The sequence below is a fragment of the Falco cherrug genome, chromosome 7, assembly GCF_023634085.1.
Source record: "Falco cherrug isolate bFalChe1 chromosome 7, bFalChe1.pri, whole genome shotgun sequence".
Classification (NCBI taxonomy): Eukaryota; Metazoa; Chordata; class Aves; order Falconiformes; family Falconidae; genus Falco; species Falco cherrug.
In genome coordinates this window covers 3,049,225-3,072,005 of record NC_073703.1, presented here as the reverse complement: position 1 = coordinate 3,072,005, position 22,781 = coordinate 3,049,225, and the positions used below count along the sequence as shown (strand labels likewise).

The window sequence follows — 22,781 nt, the reverse complement described above, 5'->3', positions numbered from 1 at the left end:
ATCAAACTCAGTTTACTGGGATGTTGTACTCTGGCTGCCAGCAATTAAGTACAAGCCAGACAGATATGCCCAGAAGGCAACTTTCAGCCCCAAATGAGAGCAGCTCTAAGCAATCAGCAGAACTATTTATACCCTGCATCTCTGGCTGCTTTCTGAGCTTGGGTCCTTTCTGTCTATCTGAAAACAGTCCCTCCAGACTAAAACAAAACCATCACTGTGCAAAGGAAATGCCTGCACTGAGTTCAGTGGCATTTCTGCCACTCAGTGTGGGATGTGGTGTATGGATGCCAGAGGCTGGGAACCAAGCCCCTGCACAAAGAAGGAATGCTGCGAGTGAGCTCGTGGGGAGCAGTGCGGGAGGGTGGGCAGAGGAGGGGGGCCCAGGAAGCGTCCTGGGGCAGTCACTGCAGCCAAAAGAAGCAAGAACCCACTCACCCTCGGGGTAATGGTAATTGTAAAGGCATTGCTGATACCTCGGCATTGTTTAGGATCCAGCAGCGAACACAAGGAGCACCTCATTTCCTCGCTGATTGCATTGGGCAGTTTTCACACTGCTCACCCCACGCCAGGACCTCCACTCGTGCTCCTCAGAGCACCCAGAACAGAAGTGATCTGCTCCCATTTTTTAGCAGGACTGGGACAAAGTGAAAACCATGCCATTCCCCAGGCTTCAGCTTTTTCCCACCTTCCTGCCCAGACATCCCAGACAGCCTTTTTTTGGCAGTTGTTACCACGGCATTTGGAGAACACGGCTTGGTGTGCAGACGCAACACCAGCAGCCTCTTGCTTGTGCCATGTGAGAGGAGGGCTGTTGGGCCCAGTGCAGTCACTGGTGCCCAGCTTGTGGGCATCCTTCCAGGCACCAGGTGCCAAGGTGCTGCAGGGGCAATGCCAGGCGGAGGGCTGCAGGCTGGCCAGTGCTGGGTGGGCAACGCCAGCTGTACAGGGAAGGGGGCCTGTCTGCAGGGTAACGGGATGAAAACACTGCTGCTCTTTGCCATTTCTTTGGTTCAAGCCCAAGCAGCTGAGCTGTCGCTGCTGGGACTAGTAAACAAAGCGGGGCTGGTTAGCATTCTGCTCGCAGCCTCTCGCCCCCCCGAGGGGCTGTCCCCTTCAAACTTGAGAGAAAGAGAAGGGATCAAGCCGTGGGGCCAGCAGCTGCTGGCAGATGGAAGGCAGGAGTGGTGAAGTACCGAGTCTTGTGAAGGGCTGCGAAGATGATTAAGGGACTGAAGCATTTTCATTTGAGGCGAGGTGGAGCGTGCTAAGACTGTTTATGCTGGAAAAGAGAAGGCTTGGAAGGGGGAGGGATCTTATTGATATGTATAAATACCTGATGGGAGGGAATGAAGAAGAGGAGGTCGGACTCTCTTCTCAGCAGTGCCCAGTGACAGGACACAAGAAAACACTTTTTTTACTGTGAGGGTGCGTCAAACACTGGAATAGCTTGTACAAAGAGGTTGTGGAGTCCCCATCCTTGGAGATACTCAAAACTCAGCTGGACACAGTCCTGGGAGACCTGCTCCAGCTGACCCTTCTTGAGAGGTGGGATTGGACTAGTCGATCTGAAGGGGTCTCTTCCAGCCTACAATTCGGTGATCCTGTAACTCCATGAAGCCATGCAGCCCTCCAGAGCCTTGCTTCTGACTCACTGTTGGACAGATTCCCTTTCTTCAGTTGCAGCAGTCAGTTCTCAGAAGGATACAGGAGCACAGCCACACAGACAGGCCATTTCCAGAAACACTGAGTCACTGCACACACACACGCATGCCAAAACTGTTCTTCAGCTTAATTCAGTGATGAAGCAGAGCAGCACACAAACCCCAGGCTGAACTGCAAACTGTGAGTGAGATGGCAACACGGTGACCTTAACCCGGCTTGTGAACTCCCCAGGGCGGGTACCCCAGCCCCTGCTCCCAGCCAGGCTGCCCGCAGCAGCCTCCCCCAGCCTGGGGCCAGCAGCACCCCTGCATGCGACAGAGCAGATGCTGGGCTGTGCCCAGCTGAGGGAATACCCGTCACCATCGCAAAGTCTCTTTGAGTCCAAGTGCTGATCAGTCTGAGGGGCCCTTTGCTGGCTGCCTCCTCTATACAGGCCTGCAGAAGCAGCTGTACAGACAAGTGATTTAAACTTACAGACTGGGGCACCCTTCTTCTTGCTAACAAAAATTACGTGCCACAGAAATGAGTAGAGGTGTGACTGAAAGCACACTGTTCAGGTCATTGTCAGGTATTTGTCCTTACTAGAGCCCTATCGCAGTGAAATGCATGCCTGGAGCTACCACTGCAAATGGCAAAATCCCCTAATTACATTTACCAGTATAAGGAATATCCTTCTCAGGTTCCTGAAGACTGCAGTCTTCAACTTGCCTCGAACAAACATCCGAACATCTCTCTCCGACCACACATCCCCAGATGCATTCTGAACACCGATCCCTGACGCTGCTCAGCCCTCTTAAACTATGCTCACAAGCTGCTGTGTTAAGTGGAATCTCCTCTCCCCCAGTAACTGTGGGAGTAAACATCATTAACATTGAATTTCTCATTTCATACGAATTTTCACTGTGCATATTTAGGCACATTTGGATCACTGCAGTCACCACAATGCCTGTGTGCTTCCAGAGAATGTTCCTATCCATCATGTCCCCAAAAAGCAGAAAGCCCCCAGTCTTCGCCATCAGTTTCTTAAGAGGAGTTTCTCTAGTCCCTCATAACCACCATCACCTGTCCTTCAAACTCTTCTAGTTCTGCTACGCCCATTGGGAGTAAAAGCAGAAGTATACAAGATGAAAATGAACACAGAAGATTCTTAGGATGGCATTATTGTATTTTCAGTATTATCCCCCATCCTCATTTTTTTATGTATCATAACATAACCTGACACTAGCTTTGCACCAAATAAAAGTCTTCAGTTAAGGGTACACAGTGATATCCAAATTTCACCCTGCTTTGACACTATTAATTGAGCCCTTGTAAGGAGTCTGAAAGGTTTCATTTTTCTAGTGTGCTTGATTTTGCATTTTTTGACAATGAATTTAAAGGGACATGATGATGACTGTTCAATTTAATTGCAGAAGTTCTTCATGGTCTTTTCTAGGTACAAGTAACTGAGTCATCTACAAATTTAGCCACCTCCATGTTCGTTCCAACCCCTTTCCTCACCATTACTGTATCGATCAGCTTTATATTTAGCGTGAAGTCATGAAGCCCTTGTATTTTACCTCTGGGTGCTGCACAAGCTTGACCATATATTTGTTTTCCAATTTGTTTTCTGTCTCTTAGGCAGTTTTTGACTCATGGCTTTAGTTACCGCACAAAGTGCTTGCTGCATAACATATGTAAAGATTTAATACACAAATGTACCTCATTCATGACCTCATGGAAAATTTCAGGAGCAGACAGGCATTTCTCCTTCTCCACACAGGTTGCACTACTTGCTGTTGTGCAGAATGAGCATCACCTTCATCCTGACGCACCACAGAGGGCACACATAAAACTCTTTCTACAGGGCAGCCACCTCCTGGATGGCAGTCAGCAGGAACTGGCTGCAGAGGCATTACACAAAAATCCCAGAGGTGATGAACAACAGCTTCCCCAGGCCATGCCAGAGGAACTTCCACGGCTAATACTACAGGGGCACTTCAGGGCGTACAGGCTGCAGTCATGGATCATTAGTGAGGAGGGAGGAAAAAGTCTGATTATTATTACTTTTTTTAAGAGTATGTATAGCTTACATACTAGAAAGGCTGAGGGGTGCCCTCATCGCACTCTACAGCTTCCTCAAGGGGGGCAGCAGCGGGGAGGTGCTGATCTCCTCTCTCCGGTGACCAGCAATAGGACATAAGAAAACGGAATGGAGCTGCACCAGGGGAAGCTCAGACTGGGCATTAGGGAAAGGTTCTTCACAGAGAGGGTGGTCGGTCACTGGAACAGGCTCCCCAGGGAAGTGGTCATGGCACCAAGCCTGCCAGAGTTCAAGCAGTGTCTGGACGATGTTTTTAGTTATATGGTTTCGTTTTAGCCAGACCTGCAAGGAGCAGGGAGTTGGACTTGCCTTCTAAGTTGAGATATTCTATGATTATGTGGCCCATTGAGTGTAGAATTAATTTGGTTTTGGCAGAGGACAGCAAGTGATGAGCAAAGCGACACAGATTTTGGGGTCGATGTGAATTAACCACCCAGGGCTCCCTACATGCGCACAGAGACGGAAGGCGAGAGAACGAAGGACCAGACACTGTTGTTTTAGTGACGAGCAGTCAAGCAAAAAGGACTATGCGGGGAGGTCACTCTAGGCTAAAACAAAGAACAGTGCTCTAGGTTAACTATGTGACAAACAGGATGCCCAAGAAAGAGATGATCCTAGAAGGAGACAGATGGCCGCAGAGGCAGAAAGGGAGGTCATGCTGCCAGTACAGATCCTTGCATGCCGTGCGTTTTGCCACTCTAATTGAAAGCACCTGACCCCCCCTGTAGTTGAACAATAAATTTTGGGCTGGTCCGAACAGCTGCAAAGGCTGCTGCTTGTCATTTGCTTTTAATCTTTCAGGCCATCAAACCTCAGAGATCTTGTTATTCTGTTGATCAGAATTGGAAGAACCATGGTTACTAATCACCGTGCTGAAATCAGAGACCAAGTGTCAGGGCAGTGGGACCCAGGCTCTCATCTCTGCGAAATACAATCACCCAGGCCAGAGCGCTAATGAGTCATCTCTTAAGGGAAAGACTGTGCTGAAGTCAGTCATGATACACCAAATATCAGACTGGTACGCCAAACTGTAATGAGCATGAGGGCCACAGAGGTGATTAAAGGCCTGGCACATCTCTGATAAGAGGAGGGCTGAGGGGCTGCGACTCTTTAGCCTGGAAAAGAGAAAACTCAGGGGAGGGATCTTACTGGTGTTTGTATGTATCTGATGGCAGGGCGTAAAGCTGCAAAGCTCTCAGGACCTCACCATACAAAGGGTGGAGACTGTTCATCTAACCACATGGGAACCAATCCTCTCCCCATCCAGGGAGCACTCTTGATTCCTCATTACCTCCCTCGTCCTTCCTGCACCCTTTACCTCTTTTGTCCCCAAGATTATTTGGCCTTACCAGGCCAGGTTCTACCTGTAAAGCCACAGTCTGGACATGTTATCAAGGCACACAAGCCACAGTGATTAAAAAAATGATTCTTCCTAACTTTCTGATCTCTTACCTGATATTATGAACATAACTCTTCAGGGCGGCATTTCTGAAAGGACTCTTCTTAACCAGAACCCGGCTATCGCTATGCTTCAGTACCTTTTGCTACACTTTAGTCAAGAGCTGAGCCTTGTATGACAGCGTCTTCCTGATGCTCTATTGAAAAAGTCCACCCCTGAAGACAGTCAAAACTGTGCATGAGGGTTCTCTGAGTGCATATATTTGCATAATTAACATCAGCTAGTGCAAGCTGAAAGACTGCCATTTCCCTCATTCTGCAATGACATCATAACACTGAGATAGTAACTGACTCTTTCATTCTGAGGCTGTGAAGTCTCCGACTGCAGCTCCTTCAGTGCCAATGGGAGAAAAAGGATCCAGCCCCAGATGGTGTCCATTCAGAGAAAATGAAACAACGCATTCATTCACAAACACTTTGCTGTCCCGAGTACAGCAAAGCCGCAGCTCCTTGGGGGAGAGATTATAAAGACCAGAGGGGAGGAAAGGTCCCACACAGACTTCTGAGCAGGGTCCTGCCTCTCTTGTGTGCGAATACCCCTTCCTATCTCCTCCTGCAATATGGACACACCGCCCCCATCTACCATGGAAGCCCTGTGCTGTTCAGGGAGGGAGAGGAGTGGATGTGCTCTGGCTGGTAGCAACATCCTACACCCAGCACCTGAAGGGGACACAGCTGCGGCAGCTCCTTCCTCCAGCACGCACGCTGAACACTGCACAGCTGGTAGGACCGGCTCCGGCTGGTGGAGATTCAGACGCTCTGCCAGCTAGTCAGATAGGCTCAGGAATTTATATAAAATAAACACAAAGATTGTTTTGGCAGGCAGTGCACAAGCCAGCAATGGCAAATTTACCATTCAGCTCCTCCCTACCTGGACTTGTGCATCTCAGAAACACCTCTCAGCTTCCCTGTACCTGGGCATCTTTGCTGTACGTCATGAGTAACAGCCCTGACCTGTCACAAGGGGTCAGAGGGGTGCATCAACCCTAGAGACGTGCTTAGGGGATTTCATAGCTGCGGGCAGAGCTGTGGGCACTCTGTGGGCAACCACAGCACCAGCAGCAGGAACTGAAAAGTGCTGCAGAGCGGCACGAGGGAAGTTTGCACACAGCCTTCCTGCTGTCTGTGTGCCCAAACCATTCAAGAGGAGAGCCCTCAAATTTAAAAAGAAACCCCTCCACTGAGGGCTGGGCTGAAGAGACTCTGAATGGCACATGGGCATTTGTGGTGGGTTCTAGAAAGGAAAAATTTTAGGCAGATTCAATTTTAAAGAAAACCGTGACTTCCGAGGGAAGCAGGCTGTGCCCACTTCTGGGAGCTTAGCCATGCAGGCGATGGCCACCGCCACGTCCCCAGTTACAGCCTGCTTCCCAGCCACATCACCCAGACACAAGGAAAGTGGCTTGGCCAGTTCCTCCCACTCCAGACAGAGGGGATGACCCACAATCTCAACTAGTTTCCACAGGCTGTAAATTAGATTCCGAAGCTGATGCAGTGCTTAAGTTGGCGGCAACAATAAATGGTTTTACTAATAAACTGTCCTTGAACAACATTTTTTTTTAATTTCAAAGCAAAATATTCAGGGCTTTAGAATACAACAGAACATCCTTTTAGAGTAAAATAATGGCTACAATTATTGCTAAAAGCAATTAAATATTTTCTCTTAAACTTGCTGTAATCCAGCAGTTATTTTTGCTTCTTTTTCTTTTCCCTAAAAACTTTGAGAAAATTCTTTTCAGAATACTCATTTATTTACGTACACAGAATCCCAGGCATCCAGTTGTTGGGGTTTTTTTTCTTTTCTTTTTTTTTTTTCCAGACAACAATGGCCGTATTGGGCTCAGCATATGTTCAGATCGAGAAGATATGACAAGGTCACTGCACTTCCTCAGTTTGAATCTCCCTGTTCTTTCTTGCCACCACCACTTTGCTCTCTGGGCTCTTGGGATTATGCTTTCATTTGTCTCGACTGTTTGAAACACCTTCCAATTTGCTATTGGCCATGCCTACCATCAACATGCTGTTTACATCCTAATCCTGGTCTGCCTTAAAAGAGTATTAAGGAAAGGGGACAAGCTTGTTTCAGCTCTCCTGGGACACGAGAGGCTCAGCTGCCGGCTGCCTCTGCTCTGGCTCCACAGGCACCAACTGGCTTAGCAGCTGCAGAGGCAGCCACCGAGGAATAAAATCTGGGCCCCAACGCTACGCCATCACTTCTGTCCTCCTCAGACAAGAGATTCTCACCTGCAGCTCCTCCTTGCAGCCTGGGCGGAAAGCTGGAAGCCTGTAACCAGTCACCATCTTCTCAGAGGATGATGAGAACCCAAAGAAAGACGGCACAGTGGCCTGCTTGTTGGCATGTACTCTCAGGGGACAGGTGACCACGGACTCCCCCCGTGCCAGCGATGGAGAGGGATTGCTCTCAGCCCCTCTGGCTGAAGCTAGCTGTACCAGCTAGCACCCACCAGCACAGAGACGTGAAGAGGATCTTCACACATCTGCGTCCCGAACACCAGACTGTACAGTGACTGTCTTTGCTCCCTCCCCCAACGACTCTAAGGAATAATTAGTTAATTATGCAAGCCACGGCTATCTCAACAGGAGACACAAAGAACACCCTTGGACTGGCAGCGCCCTGCGGTTAGGGAGGTATCTCTGCTTTGGTCCAGTCCTAAATCCGTGTGCTGGTTCCAGCTCAGGAATCCCAACACAATCTCTAACAGCCCCGTGGATGCCCTTAGACTGTTTAGCAGGAGGACAGGACACTCCCACCGTACAGCTCCCTACCTTCTAACATAGCGTTGTGTCAGAGGAGCTGAGGCTTTCAGGCAAGGCAAGTGGAGAAACACCAGCGGAGGACTACAGCTGGAGCTTGGTGTGAACTGCCCAGAAGAGACCGAGAGGTGTTGGGAGGGCTAGGGGGGAGGCTGCGGCATGCACTGGTGCCTGACTGCTGGGTGCAGGCTCCTGAAGAGATGCAGCGGTCCCAGCAGTTCTGGACACATCCAGCTCTTTGTTTCTTTTCCAAAGATGAGCAGAGCAAAGGGTACAGCCAGCTCAGGAGGCGATCACAGCTGAAAGGGCTGTCCCACAGCCGCCTCTGCCCAACTTGTATTCACAACATGCAACAGTGACAGCAACCACTTACAATAAAAACATCATTAGGAAAATGCAGTAGTTTTAGCTTTCTAGTGTGATTCAACAGCTGAGACTGATGAGGAATTGGCTTCAGGCAGTGCTCTGCGGTCCACCAGCAAGTGTTCTGCCTCTCGTGGTCTGAAAAAGTCTACAGTAAAGATTTATTTCCTATACTTTCTATTTTTAGGTCTTCAAACACTCTGGAGAAATAGATAAATAAGTATCTATTTATTTATCAATGGCTAAATCTAAGATCTATCTCCTTAAAGATTTTCTTTTGTGATTTTTCTCTTAAAGAAAGAGAGAATCACTGAATACTAGCAAAGAGAAAAAATATTTTTAGTAGGAATATGAAAATCAGCTGAAAATTGAGAAGCAAAGAGCTGAGTCCCTGTAAGGGAAGGCTAGGGCAGAGCTATGGGCTGCCCTGGGTAGCAATGGAAGGGAGCATACAAGTGATCACCGAACAGGTCACAGATGAAACCACATGGAACATAAAATGAGGGATTTTAAACTGCACCTAGAGAAGGGGAAGGGAGGCAATGGTGTTTGAGCAGGAAAGCGTTTTTGTATGTGGGAGTTTTTATTTTTTATGCAAGTTTCAAAATAGTCTGTGCTGATTTTTTGTATTGGGATACTGAATCACATAGTTAAAATCATGGCACCACTGAAATAAAGCCTGTGACTGTGTGACAGGAGACTTGCCTTATCTGGAGGAACTGAATAGACAGTTACAAAGGACTGGAAAACACAAAGCAGTGTGCAGAAAGACTGAAGATAAAACAAACAGCTCTATGAAGCAAAGCATCCCCTAGGGACTGCAGACCTGAAAGCACACACACATTGACTTCAGCCTGTTAACAAGGGGAAATCTCCAGGTACTGGTTTTAGCTTTCGTTAACGTCCCAGCCACAGACGGATGGGAATTTTGGGTACACATGGTATATTTACCACTATTACCCACACTCCAGTTAGACTGAGGCTAGGTAGAGGGTAGAAGAGCACCCACTCAGGAATACACCACCACATCCACTAAAACCCCCTTAAGAGTTCAAGGTTTTCCTGATGTGTGGCTGTGTGCATGGCGAAAAGGGTGACAGGCAGGTGACAGGAGGCTTGGCAGCACAGCACACAGAGGACTGAGTGGAGAAGGATGCAGCACATGCAAGAGCATTAGGTGAGCCAGAGCAGAGCCGGTGACACATTCTGTACCCCTCCCAGGGCTTTGGACAGAGAGTTTCCAACCAGAGCATCTACCCAGTTGTCTTCAGGAGGACAAACAGGACAATCAGTTGCAGACATGCTTCCAGGAAACACTGGTACAACTTAACTCAGTGTAAAAGGAGCCATCAAGTGCTAAGATCAGGATAGAAGAGAGCAGCTGATTTGGGACAGAATAGGCACTAACTTTGCAACAGCTCAGAGGCAGAGAAAAAGCCTTAAAAGCTGCAGAACTCCACAAGCAAAGAACTCGGTGTAAAAAAGGCACAGAAGGAAGACAGCATCGGCAAGAAAGCTCCAAGAAGGAGAGAAGTTTCTCAACAGGAGCAGACTCAAAGAGTGAAATTAATTAAGAATCACACTGGGCAGGCCAGAGAAAGAAAAAAACCACAGCAGCAACCAGTCTTTAGGGTCAAAAGGCTACTATCTCTGGGAGGAGCAGACAGCAACAGATTTTGAAGAAAATGGGAAAGCACAACATATTAAATACTGTCAAAAACTGTAGCATGTGTGTGAAGACCTACACAAAGCAGGAGGGGCATCCAGAACCATTGCCAAGTCTGTCAGGATGGAGAGGGCTGAGGTGTCTGAAGGTGTGTTCAGGTTTCCTTTTGTGGATCTAGCTGGAGATAGTTAATAACTTACCTCACCATACTGTTACTGCATGTCAGGAGAACTGATCATGCTTTAAGGTAAGAACAGGCTCTGCAAAATGACCGACCACCTCCTGGGGAATTGCTACAAAGCTGAACCAGCAGCAGGGCCAGAGGAGGTGAAATATTCTTTAAGGTATGGGAGGTTGTGGGCAGGAGATACCCCTCGTAACCATTTGCCTGTGTAATTCCTACCTTCCCTCCTCCCTGTGATTTTCATGTCATCTACAGCCACTTCCCCGGCAAGTTCTATTTCTATACTGTGCCAACCATAGCAACAATCTCATCGCTTCCTAATTGCACATACTGTCTCACTTTTATGCTAAAGAGCAATTTGATAGCTCAGCCATTTTAGAACTACTAACTGAAGGCACAGATGTTCAGTTTGGAAACAGCTGTATCTATTTCCAGAGGTTACTGTTCCTAACTGTTCATTAAATACCCCTCAACTGGAAGTTACACCACCACTGAGCTACATTAACGGACAAGAAGAGCACTTCCATCTAGCTTGCCAGGTGCAGAATCGGTCACGAGAGATTCTGTTCCCTTCAGCAGTTTTGCTGACTCAACCTAGCCTTGCGTCCTTTTGCTGTGAAACAGTGTATGGCATTCACGTGAACCAAGAGCACAGCTCTGCACAGGGGCGTTATCTCCAGCTGTGAGGAGCTGGAGCTGTAACTTCTTAAACATCTCCAGTTAAATTCACAAGAGAAAACCTAAACTTTAAGATACCCTCTGACCTGGTGCCCTCACTCCACCAACACCCTGGCAGACATACAGAGGTCCCTTTGGAAACAGAATTAATGTTTCATGTTTTCCTTGTCAGTGGGACTTCAGCTGTGATTTGCTGCCGGTCCCTGAACAGAGGCTCCCACAAAACTGTTCCCCTTGGCACTGAGGCAGATGCCCTGTTTCAGATTTCACAGCTCAAGACTCCTTTATGTCACCCAGTCAGACAGCTTCTGGTTTCTTAATTTTAATAAGAACATGCATCACAGGATATATGTTCTTACAACCAGAACATAGCACAGATTCAAGACAATGGCACATTTCTTCTAGTTTTGAAGTATCTGCGTAATGCTGACTCTTGACTGACTTGGAGGTACAGTTCTTGATTTGTCCTATTTTTCTCTCTCATTTGTTTTTTCCCCCCTGACAACTGATCAACATGAAATGTGTAAGCAAGCGGCCTGAGGCAAAGAGAGCTTAGATGTATCAAGAAAGGGATGGCTGTCACAAATAAGGAAATAATTCTGAGATTTCCTCCTGTCTGCCTAGTGAGGTGCCACATTTCTGGCAAGAGGCTCCTGTCTCTGATCCGTTTAGACTCCTCAAACCTCCTTCCTGTTCTGTACTGTTAACGGTTTCATTCTAAGTAGCTTTTCTTCCCTCTCACCTGCTTGTTTTGAAGATGACCGGCTGAATGTCATCTCCATTTAAGATAAAGATATTAACCCAGCTGTGGACTCTGTGTGGCTGGGGTGGTAAAGCACAGAAGGACTGTATTCTGCCAGCCCTTGAGAAGAAGCAGCTGTCCTCTGCCAACATCTTTCTTTGCTGCATTTTAACTTTGCATTCTTGGGTCTAGTTGCCACTTAATAGATTCTTTACATGGGCTGGATTCCTGTGATTTGATTTACAGCTCAGAGTACAGCAACAATGAATGGGATACAGAAAGTTATTTCAAAGTGCAGAGCTTCAAGGCCTCCTGTCCCTTCCACTGGCAAATGTAGTCCTTGTCTGTTCAGCACTGAAGAGAGGGGCATTTGGGAGAAGCCAAGGAGGTTCCCAGCTGAGTAGGGACATCTTCTTCTCTCAGTGCTGGTGACAAGCCAGCTCCGCACTGCCTCTCACCAGCATCTGCACTGAGCTCACCGAGGTCTCACTTCCAAAGAGGAGCCCCTACTTCTTAACGCTACCCGGTCTAGCCAGGTCTCTTTCAGCTTGCCAATTACACAGTGGAATCGGTGACTGGACTTACTGACTTGGGAGAATAAAGAGGACTGGAAGAGCCTCAATTACAACGAATACTTTTGTCTCGGGGCCCCTCACTTGTTCAGCTCCCTTAGAGCCATGCAAGCACAAACCCTTCCACACTCCCATGCCTCCCTCTTCCTTGACAGTTGCCTTTGCCTATGGACCAACAGCAAGAAAGAAACCTCATAACAATTAAAACTCCCATGCAAATCCAGCCACCAGGAACTGGGCCAAAACACATATTGTGTTCATACCTACTAGCCTGCACTCTGGTTCTTCAAAAAGAAGGTCAAAGCCACAGAGAACCACCCTAACCATTGTTTTTCTACCAGGGAAAGGAGTCAGATTTGTTTGAAGCCGCTTACTTCTTATATGGCCTGGGCAGTGTTTGCATTTCCGTCCAAGTACTGCAATTCACTCCTTTTAAACCATTTTAGGAAGCTTTTCAGAACATAAATCTAGTCAACCAGAAGGTAAATCACTGGCTTCTTGTCCACTTCTCCTCTAAGACAGCTATTAGCACCCTGAGTGCCTGACGACAGACTGACATTCCTCAGGCAACATCCGAAAGAGAGATAACTAATGGCCTTTTCCTTCCAGTTTTCTCCTTAATTATTTCAGAATTTGGCACTGGAGCTTAATAGAGTGGTGCAGGCAAGATGGCTAGATCCCGCTGAAATAAAGGTCAGCTACAGCAAGTGCAAAAGCAATTAACTTAATCTTTTAACTTTCAAGTCAATAAAGGAAACAAACGATCCAGACTTGCCAGTTATGCTGCCATGCTTTTTTAGCACAATCTAGTTGTAGCTCTAACACGTCATGAAAAACAGCACTAAGCTTTTATAGCCTTCATCTTTTCACTAGAAACACCCAAAAGGACTTTTCTCAGGACTACCAAAACACATGAAAAGCAGAGCTAGCAAATGCCAGCTCACCTGTGCAGCGGTACCATGCAGCTTCAGGACAAGTCTCCAGGTGAGAGCTAAAGCTATAGCTTGTGCTGCTTATGTCCTGCCAGCTGGTATTGCTATTTTATTACCACGGCCAGTATCTCAGAGGCAGGAACGGACTCTCCTTTCCAACCTTAAAACAGCTGCAAGAATTTCAGGTCAGGTATTCTATGAGCATATTCAATGACAACCACTTATTAAGCCAGTGCTGCCTAAGGCATTTAGCTGACTCCCAGGGGAGTCAGAAGAGGCTCAGCCTCTTGCTTAGGAGGGGTCTGAAACCATCTTGCTGTACCTAAGCTCTGTGATTTGTTTTCACCTTCATTTCACACTCAAGACAAGGAGATAGATTTTCACGTGTCTGACTGGCAACAACAGATGAGTCCTCCTCCTGTTGCACCTTCTTCTCCAGGACCTCAAGAATTAGCACAAATTTACAACAGATTTCTTGTTTTGCAGAATGCCAGAGACACAAATACCTTACATGCCTGGTTGAACTGTGAATCCAGAGCTCTAAGGTAGGTTCTAGTAAATTGCCAGACTTCAGCGTTTCACAAGAAAGCTCATGCAAGACAATAGTATGTGCAAAGAGACACACAAGTTATTCAGTAGGACACACTGATAATAGACACGCATATTAAATCCTACACCTTCTGTGACTTACATGCCTCCTTCCACTTGAGACTCTCAACCTTCATCCTCTTAGAGGAGCTATCCAAGCCTTTACTTTCAAAAGAAAAGAAGGGTCTTGCTTTCTTTCAAAACACAGAAACTGGGATGATGATGCTTTTCAGAAAGGTGTAAGTGAATCAAAATTGCACTCCCCAGTAAAAAAAAAAAAAAAAATCCAACCCAATATTATTCTATACATTTGACAGATTGATCCAGCAAGACTTAAAGGCCTGTCTTGGGACAACTAAGAACCTGCTAGCCGAGGACACCAATGCTCAAATTCATCTATGAATAAAGGCTCAGAAGGACAGAGAGTTCCTGAAGAGCCGGATACACAACTAATTGTTCCATTAGTACTCCAGTAGCTTTTGAGATCCTGGAGACAAAGGTGTGAAAGGAGAACTGATCTGTAGTCACCAGTCAGCATGTGTAGAAATTTATCTCCATTTCTTTAGCGTGAAGCGAAGATAAAAACAAGACACAGAGTTTAAGCACAGCAAGGCATGGAATTAACAAAGGCTGCTTTTTGTGTCCACCCTGCACTGTCGCGCTGCAATAATCCCAGCTCCCTCCATGTTCCCTGCAGTCCCCTACAACATCCTCAGCCCCTCTCATGAGTCACAACCACCAACTGGTGAAGTGGCAGCATGCCTGGAGACAGAAGTGCACTGTCTGATGGCCTGTGCCTAAGTGGTGAGTGCCCCGATGGCAGCCCAAACAGAATGCATACTGTCCCTGCGAAGGCACCTATTGGGATCACTCCCCTCTGCTGCCCCACCAGTTTTCAGAAAACTGGTAGAAATTTGTTACTTTTAATGCTTTAGCAGAAGGGAAAGCATTACTCCAAACGCAAAGCCTATGTATTTGTAAGAGGAATCGATACTACTCAACCAAGTACTTCTAAGGAGATGAAGAAAAAACTAATATAGAAAAGTTAGAACCAAAGTAGCTCAATACTTTCTTTAGTCTTTCCTTATCAACAGCTACAAGGCTGATGCTGGAGTCCAGAAAGACGTGGTCTTGTAGCTAATTCTGGATTTTTGAGCAAAAAAGAAAAACAAATCCTCTTTTCCACCCCAGTAAATTCCCCCCAGAGTAATTTCTAAGCATTCATTTACATATAACACTGTCTGTCCTCCCACACACAGTTACTGGGCTGATGGCTAGCCTTTAGCACCTCCCTTTCTTCCCCAGGTGCTTCTGCCTAACGAACACTTTGCAGGCTAGTGGATACACCCTTCATTTTCAGCTAGTTGCTGCTGTCCGGTCCCTGTATGCTAACCAGACAACCTCGTCGTCTTTGGTCCCCCATAGCATTTCTTTTCAAGTCTCTCTTCTCTACCCATCAATTAGTAGTGGCAACCCTGTGACAATGCACCTAGCACACTTGGCTGTGCTAGCCAAGTGGCCAGAAGTAGCACCCGCTAGGATCTCTCTACTCAGACAACTACCCCAAAGATAAATTGCTGAATCCTTATTTGGCTCTCAGTTTCTTCTTCCTTTGTGAGATGCAGCCATCCCAGGAGTTACTTAGGATGGTCTGTGTATGAACACGTACAAAGAGTGCAAGACCATAGAAGCTCTTGCTGAGGAACCCATCTTCCACCCCTACTCTGGTGTCCAGCCGTGCTCCTTTGAATGAGACCCTGCACCTCCTGTTCATGTACACACGGTTTCCTCGCTTTCACCAGAGAGAGCCTGTGCTCACCACACTCCTGTGCTCAAGTCCATCATCCATTTACCCCCGCATTTGCTGAGGACATGACTCAGGTATGCCAACAACACAGACATGAGGAAGAGTGGCAAAAAGGCATGACAAGACTTGGATTGTTTTGTCAGGAAAGAAACCGCTGCAAAGCTACACATCTCTCTGCCTGTTGAATGTGAGGAGGGCAGAGGATCTGACAACCTGGCCTTGTCAGATTGCAGGAAAGGAAAGGAGGAGAGGAAAACCCACCAATTCCCAGCCTGTGTACAATAGCTACTTGCTGGAGAAAGTATAAGGACAGACATGCAGTCTGGATGCCACCAACCAGTACGGAGCCATCAAGGAGATAAGGAGGGTACTGACCTTATACAGCAAAAGGCCCCTGCCCCATCAGAAGAAAAAGGAATTCCTGTCATTCTGGAACAGTGCCCACGCTGCAGGGCTTTTCACAGTGGAACCAGAGCTACTTGGAATAGAAACAGCCTCGTCTCTGAGATCAGAGAGTTTAAACCAGAGCTTGTTTTTTCTGCAGTCATAAGCCAGCAGGCACCAGCTGCAGAATTTGCCGCAGTGTGTGTGTGTGTGCGCGTGTGTTTCTGCCTGTGTGAGTGTGCAGCAGCCACGCTCCTCCCCTCCAAGCTCACTGTGTGATAAACGTGTCCAGCTCCCTCCTTTTTCCCCTCCCTACATCACCGACAGTCCCAGTCTGATCGCTGTCAGCCCACTCTCTTCTCTATTAAGAAAGCTTTTGTTGGCATCACCGCTGACTTCTTTTCATTGCTCCCTCCCTGGTCAATGAGGTTTGCCTCTTTTCCTTCTCCCTCTTGCCCAAAACAGCAGCATCTGAGAGATATTCATGTTCACATACCCTGGTCTGTGCACTGTGCCAGACCCTGCTACAGCCCCTCTAGCTCTGGACCCTGGAGATAAAAGGCGCTCTTTTGAAATCCTTCAACACATTTTAGCATTAGCATACAGATGATTTAACACTTTTAACAAGGTGTTTGCTGGTGGCAACACTGAAGGATGTCAAAGATACCCTGTGAAAAGAGAATCCTGTGTGTCTGTGGACTGCAAAGGTGTCACCACCACACAGTACTACCGGTGATGCAGGAGACCTAATGATAAAGGGAGAAGCTGGCCCTTTGCACCTCTGTGCTACACAGGAAACATAGCAGGGTAAGGGATGACAAAGGACTACTGCTAGGAACAGGAAAGAGCTTTGCTGTTCTCATTTCCAAAGCACAAAACCCCTCCCTATAGCCTACTAGATGAAAATCAGCTCCAAGCCTGGCTGCATCTTCTCTTCTCCGCTGCCCTAGAAAGGCTGCATCACTCACATTTTACAAGAACCTTCCCTTTTTTCCTCCCCCACTAACTGGACGCATTTGGATGCTTTTTGGCTTCCTGTAGTGAAATACTGTAGCGTTGAGCAGCTCAAAGCCAGACTTCAGCTACTTCAAGACCGCTCGTGTGTGGGTGTGCAGCACCAAAGGAAAGAGAGTTTGGAAAGGGGGCCCTGTACCTCTCTGCCATCTCATCATCAGCATGACAGTCCACCTTAACAACCCTCCCCCCTCCTGACTGGCATTAGCCTCATTCCAGCATCAGCACGGTGCTGAACAGTGATACAGACATTAATACTGGCTTTCACCAAGCCCTGCCCGAAAGGAGCATCTGTGAGATGCCTTGTGCCACCTCCTCCCTTCCCCAGTAGCACCCCATCTTCAGGAAAGCCCACACTGGGATAAATCATAATGCTGCAGGACTCCTTAAGTCCTTGACAGGCATAATATCTTCTCCAGATTCTTCTCTAGACCCATCTTCATACTTCCTTCTCTGCGTTTGAGCTAATGACACAAGTGCAGTAAACAGCTGAGCAGCTGGGGAATTCGGCTTCTGCTCCTATACTCAGGGCTCAAGCAGCTGAGAAGGGGCGAGGTCCTCAGATCATTTTTTTTTTAAAAAAAGTCACCTCCATCTGCAGCCACTGTTCCCTCTCGTTACTAGTCCTTTCCCCCTCAGCCACCAGTCGGTTGCCCACCCACCCCCGCCCTCCGGCTCAAGTTCCAAGGAAAGAAAAACGCATCTCCACAAAGATTTCCTCGCCCGCTGCTCTGCAAGGGCAGCGCAGGGCCAGCAGCTCACGCCCGGGGACCAGGCGGAGGACAGGAGCCGGTACCTGCACCTACAGCCCACCCCCCCAGGGCCACCACCTCTCTTCCTAGCAGCCAAGGGCATCAGAGCAAGAACAAAGCCGGTGCTGGCTCACTGCTGCACCCCCCCTCCCCGAGCAGCATCGCTCCTGCCCGCTCCCAAGCCCCCCAGCCCCGCTGGCAGCCGCGGCGGGGGGTGGCAGGGTGGGAAGGGGCCGCGCACGTACCATCCCGTCCCGCGGCGAGCGGCCCATGGAGCAGCAGCAGCCGTGCGGGGCCCGAGGAGCCGCAGACGCGCCGGCACAGCCCGGGCTGCGGGAGCAGCTGCGGTGTCAGCGCGGGCGGGGGGCGGAGCTGCGCCCCCCCCCCCCCCCCCCCGGCACCGGCCGCAGCGAGCCCGGCCGCCTTAACCCTCTGCGGGCTGCGGGCTCCGCGGCGGCTGCGGGGGAGCGCAGTCCCACCGGACTGCCGGGGTTCTGGCCAGCGCTCCAAAATCCCCGAAACTGCACCAAGTCCCGCAAACGTGCGGGTTCCCACCCTACCCGCACGGGTTTTTCCTTCAGTCAGGCTACTCCTCATGGGAGCACCCCAAAGGGGCACACCCCCCATCTCTTCGGAGGGGGGCTTCGGCATGAATCACTTCAGCCGGAGCCTCATGCTGGGGTCCCACTGCAGAGCAGCTCCCCCAGTTCAATAAGGGGCCAGGACACAGGCACGGCATCGCAGCCACTGGTGTACGGTGGCTGGCGAACTGAGCTGTGTCATGGGTGACCTCGGATCCCACCGAACCCACAACTGAACTGGAATGAGCGGTGCAAGAACACCGGCAGCCTGACCTCCGGACACCTGTTTCCAGCACTGTTTTCAGATAAAGGTTTAAATCACTTTCTAAGAACCTCGCAATTTGCTTCATAACCAGCACGGATGCCTGGCTCGTTTGACCTCCATAGCACCCAACAGAGAAGCACCCTTCCTTGCTCTGCTGGGCTTAGGCCTATCAGTCTGATATTGGAACAGATTTACTCCAAGGCAAGCCAATCACCAGAAGTGACCTTTTTTCACAGCAAGTGCTGAAACTGCTACCGGTGCCCTAGGCCTTATACAAGATCCTGTCTTACTTTTAGATTACAAATTAACTGGGGAAGCTGGAGATGTCCTGCCTACAAAGACTACAGCAAGTCTCCCTCTCAGTGATCTTCCAAGGGCTGTCAGAGACAATAGCACGTTCAGGAATAAAATCACAAAATATTGATGAGTTTAAAAAAAATAACTATAATCTTTTCTTCCGTAGTTTTTAGGTGTTGCCAATCAGTGGCAAGTATCTGTGAACCTCAGGCAAAACTAATGTTTGGGAATCAAAATTCTTAGATTTTCATATGTTTCTAACAATGAACACATCCTCATCTTAATGCCCTATTTAAAAAGACCAAAGATTAAAAACCTCACAAGGGACGCACAATTGAAAAAGATAGTTCCATGCTATGGGAGCTGCTGAACTGCTCCATTACACCTGTCACATCCCAGTCTTCCTGCTTGCCAGTTCCAATGCACAGGCAGTAACACCAGCTGCTTGATGATGCCAGTTAGTCTGCTGCGGTGGCTGGGAACCACTCCCAGTGGGCTGGAGCCTCGGTGGTGAGTACTGCAAGAGAACAGAGCCTTCTGGATGCTGCTTTCACCTCTGACACAAAAGTCACTGCAGCGAGCAGTTCTGTAGATCTGTGCCCAACCCCTCACTTGACAGTCAAACCAGACAGCTAACAGATGGTAAGGGACACAGTTCCCTTCCAGTCACCAGAATCATCAGTTCAGCATAACCTCGCAGCCACAGGAATACAGCAACAACTGCCATGAAGTGATCGAGCGCTTCTTTTTAACACACACCTTTGGACTGTTAGATCCTGGGACGAAGTGTTGGAAAGTTCTCTGAAAGAACTGCAGCAAGGCACGCCGGCCTGCCAGCGACCCAGAGGGCAGCAGGTTCTGGTCACCAACATAAACACAGACAGGTAATCGTCAACACTTTCAAGCATGATTCTCAACTGAAATACTTAAAAGGGTTTCATCTTTGGAAAGAAAATGAGGGTTCAGTCTGAAGCCAGCTTTTTTGGGTGAAAAAGCCTTGGTTCTGAAGAGGAGTACAAGTTCCTGCTGTCTGAACAAGAGCAGAGAGCTGATGAACTCAGCAGAGAACCCAGTAAAGCTGACCCTTTTTCTGTTTTGGTGGAAAGCGAAAAGGTTTTTTTTGAAATGTGTACTACATAATATGGAATGAGAATCTAGGGATTTACATTTATTTAATTCAGGAACTAATGGATCAAGTCTACTGGAAACTACAAAGACTACCTCAAAGTAAAAATTCCTTTGGGTTTATGTCAGGGCTGGAATTACAATGAAGAACAGTTCTATATATGCTGAAGAAGGGGCCACAGCTGAATGGCTGCAGCCACCCATTGATCTTAACACTCAGTTCAGTGTCTACTGAGCACTTACATGTGACTTCAGCAAAGTCTTGTCATCATGGAATTCACAGACATGGATTCTTGACAGTAGCCAGGGCTGTGAAACAAGTGATCAGTGATGTGGAGAAGCAAGCCACTGCACATACTGGAAGTGTCCCATCTTTGGCTGCAGGAGGGCTCAGCTCCCCAACCCTGCACTCAGTCACGGGGAACAGAATTCCAGCTTTCACTTCTATGAAATGTTTGCCTCAAAGAACAGAAGCAAGCCTGCTTGCTGGTCCCAGGCTCTTTCATGCTGCTGCTTCTTGGTGCTGTTGTAATTAGTTCTGCTAGTTGTAAGGTAACGATCAATCATTTCGGTCAATTTGGTATGATAGTTTTAATTAAAACTGTTTGGACAGCAGTCAGAACACAGCCCACCATACCTCCTTGTATTCTTTATCCGTGCCTGTAAAGAGTGGAGATGATGCAGAAAAGCCCATTCCATAGTGTATCTGTGCATCCCTGCTCCCTCATCTGATAAAGTTTAGCCTCAAAATCCTTCTCATGACCCTTAATCCTCCAGAACTGTAGAATGGGAACACTGGATCAGGCCATGAGTCCACCTAGCCCACAGCCACGAGTGGACAGTTAGAGAAAGAGCACAGAATACAGGACAGACTGATTTACTCCCAATTACACCTCTCGGCTCCTGGCAGATGCCCTCACTGACCAACAAAGGTTGTTTCTGCATCTTTGTGTAGAAATTTCATGAGCTTCTCTATTGCCTTCTGAAGCTACATAGACTTTTGAACTCTGTGGCAATTGTTTAGTGATAAATCACATGTAAAGATTACTTCCTTTTGTATATTTGGGTTGTAGCTTCTGCTTAGTGATTTCATTTGATACCCCCTAATTCTTAGGTTATGAGAGAGAAAAAAAAAAGAATAATTTCCCATTAACCTTCACTAGATGTTTTGTATTCTTGGATCTGTCACACTCTCTTCCACTGCCCTTTCTATAATGTGAGAACTGCTAGGTTTGTGGGGTTTTTTATTTGGTTGGTTGGTTGGTTGGTTTTTAAGTCTCCTCTTGTAGTGAAGCCTTTTTGATCACCCCTGTCACTTTTCTCTTGTTAAAATATTCTTTCCGAGACAGGAAAAGAGGGAGAAGAACCGCACAACACGTTTAAGAATTGTGAGCACTACACACCAACATAAGGGTATAATGATGTTTTCTATGGAGTTTTCTACTGTTCTAATTCCTAGCATTCCATTTGCTTTCTGACTGCAGCTAAGCATTGAGACTGCTGCTATTCTTTAGAGCCAGCCCTTGATGTAGTGGTCATCAATAACTTCGAATCAGCAGGCAGCTCTGTTATTTCAGCATTAACACTATACCCAAATCATTTATGAACGTGTCAAACAGCACAGGCCCCGCACAGATCCAGGGCATGTTGCTTGTGACAGTGATGCTGGTGAGAACCTCCCTCACCATGGTGAAGAACAGCATCAGGAAACATCTGCCAGTATCCATCTGTTCACTGAGAACACTGGTGTAACACCAATCTTAGTGGTCCCCAGGTCCTTCCAAGTCCTTTTTAAGGTCCCATGTTCCAGGGTTTTTTCTTTCATATCCTGAAGACATTTATGTTGATCCTTAATATAACAACTTGGAACTGCATATTCAATCTAGCTCTGGAAAATTTTTTAGCCACCAGTTAGCAAAAGCTTACCAATTTCCATCAAAACATAGAAGAGAAAATCTATTGTAGTGTACTCCCTGTACTTTTTTTTTTTTTTGGCATATGTATACAGGCTATATTTGCCCTCCTCCTATACCCTTAACATTAATATATTACCTTTGTTGTCCATGCTCCCAGCCTCCTCTGCTCATCATTACTTCAGACTCATTTTTTTATCCCCTCTGCACCACAACAGATATTCTTAGAAACAGAGGAGATCATTATAACCACTTACTGCACCTGTCATCCCACTATAACCAGTATATCACAAGCTGGAGAGGTTTGCACAGTCGAAGTGAATACGGAGTCAGAAGTAAAGACCAAAGTAAACAGGCGAGGGATGCAGAACGATTGCAAAATAAACATGCAGCCCCCTTCTTCAGCCTTAAGATGTACAAGGTGAGCCAAGGAGATTACCTAAAAGGTGCTGCTTTGCAGCAGTGCTGAGGACAAAGCAAGGGACTATATTTGCCACTACTGCTGCAGATAAACTAGGCTTCTTAATATTTGAGTTAACATCACCCAGCTAAGTGTAAGAAATGCCCAGGTGGCAGCCTACAGCATGGACCTGGCCTACAGGATAATTACATCCAGCTTACAGTTTTTCAGGTCTTTCCCAATAAACCCACAACACCGAGACACATCTGTGTGTCCCTCCAGAGATCATTGCAACTGGTGTGGGAAGGAAGGGAGGGGGCTCAGACAGCCTCGGTCCAGAACTGTTCTGTGTTGGAAATTGCACTGCCATTAATAGATTCTTCAGAGCGCGTCAGGCTCACAGCTCCCCCCCAGCACATATGGGAAGGGCATACACGCTAGGACATTTCACACAGTGACACACAACTCTGCAGCCTTTTCCTTTTCTATGCCCATTACAACGGTGACCAAATTTAGCCCCTAGCAGGAAATTTAGGGCAG

General features: G+C 47.6%; 1 protein-coding gene across 2 annotated transcripts in view; it reads right to left on the bottom strand.

Moving 5' to 3' along the window:
• MAP1A (microtubule associated protein 1A) overlaps positions 1 to 22,781 on the bottom strand; it is a 66,782-nt gene that overhangs the window by 17,679 nt on the left and 26,322 nt on the right. Inside the window, exon 1 of one of the 2 annotated variants that reach the window (XM_055716762.1) lies at positions 17,906 to 17,990. The exons of the other annotated variant lie outside the window; for it this stretch is intronic. The gene's annotated coding sequence lies outside the window, so the exon portion shown is untranslated. Of the gene's footprint in view, positions 1 to 17,905; positions 17,991 to 22,781 lie in introns of those variants that run through there. 2 annotated transcript variants of the gene reach the window in all.